This window comes from Martes martes, assembly GCF_963455335.1.
Source record: "Martes martes genome assembly, chromosome: 12".
Lineage (NCBI taxonomy): Eukaryota > Metazoa > Chordata > Mammalia > Carnivora > Mustelidae > Martes > Martes martes.
In genome coordinates, this window is record NC_137900.1 from 66,951,189 (window position 1) to 66,964,372 (window position 13,184).

The window sequence follows — 13,184 nt, forward strand, 5'->3', positions numbered from 1 at the left end:
TATTGTATAACCCTATGGTCTTCTAGAAAGAAAAGAAAAAAAAAGTGTGAAATTAGAGAACCTGGCATGAAGACCAATGTCCTCTAGATTTTCCCAACATATACATGTAGTAAGCATACTTAATGTTTGTCTTATTTGTTATATGATATTATTAAAATATATTTAACTTTCTAATAAAACATTTTGAATTGTGGGGCACCTGGGTGGCTCAGTGGCTTAAGCCTCTGCCTTCGGCTCAGGTCATGATCCCAGGGTCCTGGGATCGAGCCCTGCATCAGGCTCTCTGCTCAGCGGGGAGCCTGCTTCCCTTCCTCTCTCTCTCTCTGCCCACCTCTCTGCCTACTTGTGATTTCTGCCTGTCAAATAAATAAATAAAATCTTAAAAAAAAAAGAAAAAAAACATTTTGAATTGTTTGTTGAACTTTTCAGATACACTTAGGCATATTGTGTGCAGGTATATGTTTATGTTAGTGCCCCTGAAACAAATCACCTATAGAGATAGTCTGGCACATAGTAGGTGCTGAATAGGCATTTCTCCAGGATTTCTTAATGATTTAATAATTTATGGTACATCAGTTAATAAATATTTTTTATTTAATTAGATACAAAAAATGACATGTGACATAATCCAGTTCATATTCACAGCAACTGAGCATAGAACCTCTTGTTTTGGTCTTGCCTTTCCTGGGCCTTGGTGAGGGTGTGGGATGCAGCACAGTGGTGGTGGAGGGAAGGGTTCTCATTTCTTAGATCTATGAAAAATTTCAGGGAAGGGAAGCTTAGCGGTAGGTGTATTAGATTCCTGGGGCAGGCATAACAAAATACCAGACACTGGGTAGCTTAGGAGAAGGGGGATTCATTGTCTCACAGTTCTGGAGACCTGAAGTCCAAAATCAAGTTGTTGGCAGGACCACACTCCTTTTAAAGGCACTAGAGAAGGACCTATTTCAGGGCTCACTTTCAGCTTCTGGTAGTGACTGGAGTTTCTTAGTGTGTAGACTGTCTTCTAAATTAAGATATCCCTAATATAGGGTCTTCTTTTTATAGCACACTAGGATTGTTGATGTGCATGTGTAAGTCCTGTATAGGATCTTATTAGGGAATCCTAATTTCAGCTGGAAGTAAGAAATTCAATACTACCAACCATGACAGGGCATGAAATGGAGCCAAAATAAATAAAACTCAAATTTCTTACTGTACTATATCTTACATCCCTCATAATGCAGAGCATGATCAGGAAGAAGCATTAATAACGGACAGAAGAAAAACAAAAGTGTGTTGTTAGATAGCCAAAGAAATTGCCCTTCACACCACACCATGTACAGTCTCACTTCCATCCTCTACTCAAAGGCCAGGATCCTCAGGACTTCCTCTAACAGCAACCCAAACCTTTTGGATCCATTTATGCCCTTCAAGAACTGTTATGACTACATAATACTCACTTTTCTATTTATCCCTAAGCTGCTTTATTTTTCTAATGAAGAGACCAAACTTCCTTAATGTTAACATGACCATTACCATTGAATTTGTTAATAGTTATACAGAATACCTTAAACCTCATTTCTTTTTGTTCAAGGCAGATGGCAGTGGAAAAAGGAAGCAATCTTTCAGAGGTTTTTAGATAAGTAAATTGTCCTTTTGACATAGAAAACACATTTCTCTTTATCCTATCATCATTATTATCTTTTTATTGTTACTATTATTATTATATCTACCAGGATAGCCTTAGATAATCTAGTTTTCAGGCCAGGTAAGATGCCTGATTAATAGAGACATAGAAATACTTCTGTGAAATGGACACGTGTCAGATTTATTTGCATTTATCCTTTCTCTCTTGTTCAATGTGCACTTATATTTCTACCTATTTTTGGCGAATGGTGCTGTAGTGAACATTCTCTACATGCTACTTTTTGAACATTTGTCAAAATATATGTATGAGTGGAAGTTCTGTTCTCAGGGTATTGAAATGCTTAACTTTGCAAGAAAAAGCCAAATTATTTTCCAAAGACTTTGAATCAATTTATATTGTACCAGTAACTCCACATGTTTTTGGACTCTTGATATGTTCAGATTTCCTAATTTCTGCCTATCAAAACTGGTGTAAATGTTTCACTGCTGTCCGGATTTGCATTTCTTTATTTACTAATGAAGTTGAACATCTCCTTATGTTTTGTTAACCCTTTGTGTGTCCTCAGGATATATAACTCCTCCTGTCTTTTTAAATAATATAATAGTTTTTATAAAATTCAAAAATAGATAAAACTAAGTATATCATTTTCACATTGGATATAAATGTGATGGTGGTGTAAGTAAATAATAAATACACAGTTCAGGATGTTGATTACCTCTGGGGAAATTTCATGGGGAAGAAGAGGAATTGAACATGGGAGGGGTATATTTGTAGATACACTTTAGAATTACTAGTCTAGTCATTGGGTAAGATTGTGGATTCATGAGTGTTCACTATGTTATTACACAAATGAATAATTTAAGTAAGTAAATAAATGCAATAAATAAAAAGGGTCATAAAAAACAAAGATAATAGTATGTCATGAAACAGGACTGTGATTAATCCAATTCTATATACCTAGGTTCAATGGGGAAAATTATTTAGCTATTATGATGTATAGTGCTCATTTAAAACATAGGTTGAGGGAAATAATCTAAATGTGCAGCAACAGAAGATTTTTTAAATAAATTGATATGTATCAGATCCCAGAAGGAAACAGATGACTCTCTCAAATGGGTTATTTGAGGAGATTTTAATAGACCATTTAAAGATTTGTGGGTATGGGTAAAAGAAAATAATAACAATAGTAAAGTCCTTTGTGATTAGCAATAGTGGAGAGGCTAGAATCTTTTATTAATCAATGTGAAAATCATAGCTTCTTTATTCTAGATTTCCAAAATAATTTCTGCAGGATCTGATGAGTCTATGGAGGTCCTGTTCGTAAAGGTTCTTTGCAGTTTTTCACTGACCATTATTACTGAACATGGAGTAAAAAGAGATACTTTACAAAATTCCCTGGTTCCAGATAGAGTTCTGTCTTCCCCCATTGTGTGGCAGAAGACCCATTTCCCCTTGGTAATCTCTGCTCAGGGTCAGCAGCCTGAGGACTCTAGCATGGCTGGGAGGCAGTGCCAGTTTCCAATTTGTCAAAACAGTGACTGTGTTCCTTGGTTAAGTGTGTCTCACTGAGACCAAAGTCACAAGGAGAGAAAATAAAATTTCCTTCAGTGAATTATTTGGTAGATAATAAGAGCAATCATTCTTTTCACAACAATGTTCTTACTTAAGCATTAGAGACTGGCCAGGATAGAGCATTAAGACTCCTGTTCTGTGTTTTGTTTTGTTTTTTTTTTCTTAAAGATTTTATTTATTTGACAGATGAATAGAGAGAAAACACAGGTAGGCAGAGTGGCAGGCAGAGGGAGAGGGAGACACAGGCTCCCCACTGAGCAGGGAGCCCATGTGGAGCTCCATCCCAGGACCCTGGGATCACGACCGGAGCTGAAGGCAGAGGCTATAACCCACTGAGCCACCCAGGCGCCCCAATAAAGGAACAATTTAACTGGTGTGGCAGGTTAAGGTAAATAAAAAAGGAATGAAGGTCCACTCTTAGGTTAGCAAAAAAGTGGAGAACCATTATCACTTCCAGGTTGAATGGGTAAAGGGAGGAGGCAGTTACTTGAACCCAGAGAGAGTGACTGTAGCACAGGGAGAAGGCAAAGTAACAAGATATCTGGCTTTTGGTTAAGGGCTCCATCAGCACTGAGACCTGGTAGAGATGGAGCCAAGGATCAGCTTTCGCTCTTCGTCTGCCCTCTGATCTCCTGCTGCAGTCTCCCATGGGCTGAACTCAACTAGAAGCCAAAGGCAAGAGCTCAACTGGTACAGTCCATAAGGGTCATACTTCCAGGGAACACAGAAGGCTAGAGAATGTATACAGCCTCTGAAGGGGCAACTGAAAAATATCCATCACACAACTGAAAGAAGCAACAGCATTCAAGCACTAGGAATGTGCTGGATGAGAGAAATATATTCTTAGATATGGAACAATATATATGTCATATTCATAAATTACAAAACATGCAACAAAATAGCATTTTATGATTAAAGTGAACACAGATGAATGGGTTAGAGACAAACTAGAGAACAAACCATAATATTAGAAAAGAAGGACCTAGAGATAATGTCTCTAAATAAGAAAAAAAGAGAAAGCAAATGTGATAATTCTGTATCTATATCAGATGCACTGAGCAGTGATTTTTACTCTGTTGAAATGAAGCAGAGAAAAAGTGCCTTAAAAAAACACAAACAGGGGTGCCTGGGTGGCTCAGTGGGTTAAGCCTCTGCCTTTGGCCCAGGTCATGATCTCAGGGTCCTGGGATCGAGGCCCGCATCGGGCTCTCTGCTCAGTGGAGAGCCTGCGTCTCCCTCTCTCTCTGCCTACTTGTGATCTCTTTCTTTCTGTCAAATAAATAAATACAATCTTAAAAAAAAACACAAACAGGAAAATAAATATCCTTCTAGCTGTCAGGTTCATCTCTTGAGACCCCACATTGTCTACTCATAGCATTACAGACAGGAAGAGAGAGAGGGAAAGAAAAAAAAGAGAGAGAGAAGACAAATACAATTACTTTCAGGAAAGGAAAGGGAAAAGGATTGTCAAGAATTCTCCTAAAACCACTTTGGAAAACAGTGTGGAGTTTCCTTAAGAAACTAAAAATAGAGCTACCCTATGTCCCTGCAATTGCACTACTGGGTATTTACCCCAAAGATACAGATGTAGTGAAAAGAAGGGCCATAGGTACCCCAATGTTTATAGCAGCAATGGCCACAATTACCAAACTGTGGAAAGAGCCAAGATGCCCTTCAACAGACAAATGGATAAAGAAGATATGGTCCATTTTACAATGGAGTATTACACAGCCATCAGAAAAGATGAATACCCAACTTTTGTATTAACAGGGACGGGACTGGAGGAGATTATGCTGAGTGAAGTAAGTCAAGCAGAAAGTCAATTATCTTATGGTTTGACTTGCTTGTGGAGCATAAGGAATAACATGGAGGACATTAGGAGAAGGAAGGGAAAAGTGAATTGGGATAAATCGGAGGGGGAGATGAACCACAAGAGACTGTGGACTCCAAGAAACAAACTGAGGGTTTTGGTGGGGGGGAGGGTGGATGGGTGAGCCTGGTGGTGTGTATTAAGGAGGGCATGTATTGCATGGAGCACTGGGTGTGGTGCATAAACAATCTTGGAACACTGAAAAAATAAAATAAAATTTAAAAAAAAAGAATTCTAAGAAAAGCTGATTCAGTCTTCAGAACAGAGATGGAGCATGTGAGAAGGAACTCCACCGTGGATTAATAATAGAGGTTCCTAAGGAACTGGGGAATGTTTAGAAAGTCTTCAAATTTTGTATGTCATCTTAACAGGCTTCTTGAACTATAAGCGCTCCTGAGGATTACGTGCTATCTCCAGGTAACCAGGTTTGTAGTTTGTATTAACTTCTGTCTTTCCATAAAAATGTAAAGAACAACTAAACTCTATGTAAAGAAAGAAAGCATAAACAAAAGGCTTAGTGTTTATCTGTGGGAGCAGAATAAACAGGACATACTCGAAGACTGCATTTCCCTACATAGGCTGACTTAGAGATTTCAGAACAATGAAGGATCAAGCAGGTGGCAGCTTCTGGAAGAAAGGCAAGGAGAGGGAGACAGAGACTGTAGTGTATAACAGTGGTGCAAGGGAGAACAATGGGAGATTCGGCACAAACAGCTTCTCTCGCTTGCCTTTCCTCTAACATTTTCTCTTTTCATTGTTTTCTAGAGGTCACTTAAATCTTTCTCCAGTATCATTTTAATTCCTTGAAGTCCTTTCATGAAAAATTTTTTCCTTTCTGTTTTGAAGCTTGGTAATTCTTAGATTTAGAAGCTGCTTTCATTCCACAACTTGAATTTCATATTTTAAACTAAGTTTGTAAAGTACATGCTCTTACTTATTTTCCTAGCATTGTTTGCACCTCTGTCCTTTCATGGATTTTCAGAAGAGAAGTTATATGTGAGTCATTTCATCATTTTTCTTCCTTTTGGCATTAAGCCTTAAGGACAGCTTTTGCATTAATCTAAAAGGGAAGCTTCACACTTCATTTACTAACTACACATTAAAAAGAGGTTTTCATTTTCTAACGCTGAATACAGACCAACACAAATCCTCCATTAGGAGTGAGAATCTTTTCCTTAATACCCAGGAACATCCATAAAGCTTTCTATAAATGTTCTAATATTAAAAGCAGACAGATTTCATTTTGAAAATAAGAAAATGTTCTTCTTTCTTCCTGTTTATTTTCAAAATCAGGCAGATTCATCTCCTTGTTTATTATAATCACTATGCTCATCCAGTTTCAAACATATGTGCCAAAAAAAAAAAACCGGTTCTGTGTTTAATTCTTTTTCTCTCTCTTCTGCTTCTCTATATATACACACGCACCCCCCACACCCTAATAAGCATGGTGAGAGACAAACTAAAAGGTGATATATTTACAGGATATTAAGCAGGAAAGAAGGGCAAGACTCCCTTGTGCTTTCAGTAATACCCTATTTATATAAAGTACAGTCTTTTTTCTTGGCTAAAAAGAAAAGTAAGACACATAGCATGAAGATTTCACTTTCTGATCTCTTGCCAGTTTTTCCTTCCCACAATTTTCTGGCGGTAAGAACAAGGACAATGTCCCCTCTTAGTTAAAGTATTTGGTCCTTGTTTATGTAAAATTTTGAATCTTGCTCCTGACAGCAGGACTAGGCTCTGTGTATATTCATAGAGCATAGTGGTCTATGCTACACGTATTAGTGGTCCACTGCTACATAATACTACTATTACCCCAAACTCAGCAGCTTAAAACAACACATATTTATTACCTCACAATTTCGGTGGGTCAGGAGTTCAGGCATAGATTAGTTGGGTCCTCCTGAGAGGCTGCAGTCAAGATGTCGGCTGAGATTTTGGTCTCAGGTGAGGGTTGACTGACTCACTCAGGTTATTGGCATAATTCAACTCATTACAGCTGTGAAACCGAGTGCTTTAGTTTCTCGTTGGCTGTTGGACAAAGGCTGCCTTCAGCTCTTAAAGATGACCTCACAGTGTCCTTCCACGTGGAGTTTACCAACTGCCACTTAGCCAGTAAAGGAGAGAGAGAACCCAGCAAGCAGGAGGCTATAGCCCTTTGTAACATAATTACATACACATTTATACACAATTGCATATGTTCCGTCACTTTCACATATTCTGTTTTTTAGAAGCAAGTCACAGATCGCGCAGACACTCAAGGAGAGGGGATCACACAAGGGCAGAGTAACAGAAGCTGGGGATCATGCATGCACATTTAGTAAAATGCTAGAATATTTTAAGGAAAGCAGAATTACTATATTTTATGATTTGAAGTTAAAACAGTATTTCTAAAAGTCTAAGCACTCATTTACTATGTACAGTTACCAAAATTAGCCTATTCTCTTTTAATTAAACTAGAAAACAGGGCTCCAGATTTGAAAATTAAAGATTTTTATTTTATAGACAAAATGCTTTTTTTCCTTGCCCTTAGTGTAATTTCTTGTTAGAGAATGTCTTCTTCCAGATCTTTTTTTCACAAATTTCATGAAAAATTTTCGGTACTACAAATCTCAGTTCAGTTGTGTCTAATAAGGCTATGTGAATAGTTCAAGTCAATGGAATGTTGACAGAAGCAGTATGTGCCACTTACAGTCCTTGGGGAAAAAGAGTTTTCCACATATTCAGTCTGCTTTCCTTTTTCTGTTTTTAAAGATTTTATTTATTTGTTTGACAGAGAGAAAGAGAGAGAAAGAGTGAGAGAGCATAAGCAGGGGGAGGGGTGGAGGGAGAGGGAGAAGCAGGCTCCCCACTGAGCAGGAACCTGAGATCAGGACCTGAACCACCCACACACCCCCACTGGGCTAAACACAACACAGTAAAAACAAAAACTTTTAAAAAATGGTGAAGAAGAATATTTTCATCATCTTCTAGGTTTCAGAAATAAGATGAAGAAATATTTTTTCATGTTTACAAAGGGTGACCAGGGATAAATAAATACACTCAGTCAAATGCACTATGTTGCTCAGACAAATGTTTCAAGGCCTTTTTCTATGGGGGTCCTAAATAGATTGTAAAATTGAAAGTAGAACTTTCTTCTATGTTTCCCATTTATATGCCTTACCAATGAGATCAGACTACCATTAGTTATCTAGAAGATACTGTTCCCATTATGTCCACAGGGACTTATTCAACAACATGACAGATTTCACTGTCAGTGTATTATTTTTCTGTGATAAACTACACTTTCTCTTAATTTTATCATTATAGTTCTGACTCTTTCATCTCCCCAAGCTTCTTTTCCCCTTTGAACAGAAATATTTGGAATATTTTTAAAAGGAACTAGCAAAGCTTACCTAGGACATACCCTCAGATATTCCTAAGTAAATACAATGTATTGTAGACATGACTTCCATGAATTATATAAAATATGAATTCATGATTTATTACATAATTTTATTTTTTGCTATGGAATTTTCATCCCATAAAGTTTAAATCTGGGGCCAAAAAGGTAACACTTTAAAACTTTTTGAAGTAATGCCAACTTTCTTTTCTTTCTTTCTTTCCTTTTTTTTTTTTTTTTTTGGCCATCTACTTAGTTTATTTAAATCATTGGAGGCATCAGTATTCCAAATCCATTGGGTATTTCCGTTTTTTAATTAAAGTATAGTTGACATGTGATGGTGACTTTTTTCTTTTTTAAGATTTTATTTATTTATTTACTTGACAGTGAAAGAGAGACACAGCCAGAGAGGGACACAAGCAGGGGGACTGGGAGAAGGAGAAGCAGGCTTCCTGCTGAGCAAGGATCCTGATGTGGGGCTCCATCCCAAGACCCTGGGATCATGACTTGAGCGGAAGGCAGACGCTTAAGGACTGAGCCTCCCAGGCATTCCATGATGGTAACTTTGTTAAAAAATAGTGTATGTTTGAGAACTGTTATCTTTCTTATTCTTTCTATTGATGATGTAAAGGGCAGTGTTACTCTCATCCTTATGTGGAAAGCAGAGAGCAAGTCCCCAGAGAATTAAGTGATTCCTTAAGGGAACCACTCATTTCAGGGGTAACTGGCATATCACTCACTTTAACCTCAGCATGATGGCCTCAATGTTATATGGAACCAGAGTGAGGTAGTATGGGAAATTTCAGATAAATTAAATACCTGATGTATGCTCTGGAATTTGTCACCCGTGTAGACTTGCTTCCCACCTGGATAATTTTGAAAGCAGAAGCCTTGATAAAGCATTCTACAATGGCAAAGCAATGGAAAGGGAATTGGATAACTTTAGTATAGCACATATAGATGAGTTTTACTTCGGTAAAATAAATTAAAATGAAATAATAATAAATGTTTTCTTGTTATAATTATCAGGTAAGTAATAAAAACTGGGTGGAGAATGGAAGAACATGGATAATTGTTAGTGAGTACTTGGAGTTTATTATACTAATTTGTGTACTTTGTATACATTTGAACTTTCCAAAATAAAAACAGTTTTTAGAGGAGAGTCACTCATCAGCTGTATGAAAAACTGAGTTTAAGGAGTTAAGCACAGCTAGAGGAAGTCCAACTGGTGATAGCAGTTAGATACTAGATGATAGTGAGTTGACTTGTGGGAATAGTGGTAGAGGTAGTGAGGAATGAGCGGATTTGTGATGTATTTAGAAATTAGAGCCAACAGTGTTTGTTGAAGTCTATGGAATGTGACAAAGAGAGCAGTTATAGCTTTACATCTAAATTTTCTCTCAATTTCTGATACTTAAAACTGAACTTATTAGTCTAGCAATATTTTCTCTTGGACTGTGGTATTTCCCAAGGCTCACTATTTGAGGAATTAGAATTTTAAAATAGACATTTAAGCCTAGCTTAACAACTGAAAATGTTTCATAAAATTGAAATTGCCCAATTTCAAAGTTCAGATGTGATCTTTCCAAATACAAACTAATTCTACTGTTCTCCATAGCATTATTCATGCGTGGCTCTCAGATCACTGCCAATCATCATCACTAAATATTACATACCAATTTACTGTTTATTCATAAACATTTCAGAGACTAATATAATTTTTGTTTACATATTTCAAGATAAAAGAACTTCAGTTTTAATAATAATTCTTATCAGCTCATTGAGAGAAGTCACATTGTGACCTTAACATCATTGAGCAGTTGAGTAAAGATGAGGGAGAAACCTGAGAATCTGCTATGGGTATTGTTCCTGAGATGAGGAAGCACAAATTGAAAGTGTGATATCTAAAGGTGTGTATGAACTCCAGTTTCATCTCAAGAGCTTCCAGCCTACTTGTAGGGATTCAGCAGAAGTAGAGATGTTAAGCAATTCTTGGATTAAATTAGAGCAGCAGTATAAGGACTCATTGCAATCAGAATATTGAAAGTAAGATCAAAATCAGAAACTGGGATTATTGTAGACTGTATAAGGCTTTCTTTGAGGGAAAAATCTCTGGGGTATATCAACTTTATCTCTATCTACTTATCTATCTATCTATCCATTATCTGTCGTCTATCTATTATCTATTTACCTATTTATTGTTTTTAGTTTCAAGAGTAGAATTTAGTGATTCATCACTTACATATAACATCACATAAGCTTTAAAAGTAGGGCTCCAGGGGCACCTGGGTGGCTCAGTGTGTTAAGCCTCTGCCTTCAGCTCAGGTCATGATATTAGGGTCCTGGGATTGAGCACTGCATTGGGCTCTCTGCTCAGTGGGGAGTCTTCATCCTCCTCTCTCTCTGCCTGCCTCTCTGTCTACTTGTGATTTCTCTCTCTGTCAAATAAATAAATAAAATCTTTTTTTTTTTTAAAGTAAGGCTTCAATTTGTATGCTAGGTACTTGATTTATTATTGAGCAACCGAAGTTTGAGTACAAAGACCACTCTTCAATGAGGCTTTTATTGACTCCACAATGAAAATTAGTCCCATCTTGCACTGTTTTTCTAGTATCACTGTTATTTCATTTTATTCATAGCTTGTATTACAATTCATAATGATCTCATCTATTTTACTTCCTTATTACCTGTCTCTTTCCCTTAGACCATAAGCCTCACAAATGGAAAGATCTTGCCCACCTTATTTATCCTTATATCACAATCATCTAGAATTACTTCTGGTGCAACATAGGTATTCCATAAATAATTGTTGAAGTAGTATTAATTCAAAGCTGAGTCTTAGTGGACAGGAAATGGTTAGCAGTGGAACTCCCTTTACAAAGGTATAAATGGAAAACCAACCAAAACAAGCAAACTAGGAGACCAAGTCTCCTTGAAAATATGCTATTCAAAGACCTATTGACAAACACACTGATGTTATTTGCTAGCTGGAGAGTACATCTATGAAATGCTTCTAGTAAGGTGTGCTTGGTCTATCTAGGTTTACCAATGCTGCCCAACCCTGGAATCTGGATTTATAGGACATAGCTTCCTAGAATATGTTACATAGTTCTCTAACTATTAGAGAATAAAAGGGAGATGTTTTAAGATCGAAATAGCTCCCTTTTATGTAGTGACATGGCTGCATTACATTATTTAAAAAACTAATATGTTACATCTGAGTCAGAGAATATCTTAATGAGGCAAGAAAGGACCAGGATTGCAGCAGCACCGGCAATCCTGTATCCTTCTCTGCTTTGCCCATGCCTTGTGGTTATTCTTGAAATAATTAGTGAGGCTTAGTAAAGGATAATATTGTTGATTGTTATGAGTCTAATCTAAAAGCCAACCATTTGTCCAAACTCACCTAGGGAGTTGGTCAATATAGTAGGAGGAAGGAGAAAGTTGATCTGAGGCTACTTATAAATTTAGTACACACAAAGATTAGGGGATAGGTGGGACCAGTTTACCTGTTGAAAAAAGAGGCTTTACCTGAGAGAGTCTGAGGAATTTTCTAATGTCACTTAAAATTATTCTGAATATCTTCTTTTGTACAATTTAATTTCAAAATATTAATTAAATTACCTTCATAATTATATTATAAATTGGGTATTGTTTAATTAGATTTCATATAATTATTCGACAAGCAGGAAGCCAAAAGAGTGCGTAACAAACTCATGAGTAAGTCTCTGAGTATCAATATCTTATATAAGCATAAATTTCATCTTTTTTAGGAACACAATTATACCATTTGCAGCATGAAACTTCACAGATGAAGCACATAGCATAGATTTGTCTTCAAAACAATTCTTCCTCAACCTTCGTTGGTTATTAAACTGATATCACCTTTTTACTGTTGTAAATAATGATTAGGACTATTATGTATGTACACTTATATTTTACAATCTACTTTTACAAATATCACCTCACTGATTATTACTATAATTCTCCTAGATTTTATTGATTAAAATGCTGAATTTGTGAGTCCAGATATCTTGATTCCAAATGCAAGACTATTCCTAGTTTATCAGTATTCCAGGTCAATCCTTCTTAACTTTGAGAGGAGTGCACCTGAATACCTTTGGAATCTGCATACTCTGGTTCAGAATAATTCTAAATACCTAAAATGTGTTATGCAATAATTTACTCATAGGTGTCCTATTTATAATAATAAAAAATGGAAGTAATCTAAATGTGGAAATGACATAGATCTATGATATATTGCACTCATTAAAATGATGTCTACAAGAGTTGCAAAGCATAGGATAAATTATATGCATGGAATGAAAGAACTAAGTAGAAAACATATTTGTGTGTGTGTGTGTGTATAATTAAGTTAAAATAGGTGTAAAAATATGGCAGAAAATAGAATTAAATCTTAAAGAGACTTGTCTCTCAGTTGTAATCTAAATTTTTATGCTCATACTTTTTGAATTTTCAAATTTTCTAAATATAATTTCATAATTAGAAAAATATAGTTTGAGAAAAACAGGAATTTTACATTAGCATGCACATTATGAATTGTGGAAATTTTTACCTTTTCATCTTAATCAAGTAATGGGTTATCAACTAAATGAAGTACAGAGAAATGCACTCATAGCAATCCAATGGTAACATAAGAGATGTTCTTGTTTAGTTCACCATGACATATACTTGTATCATAATACTTAACTTTAAAAATAAGCTATTGA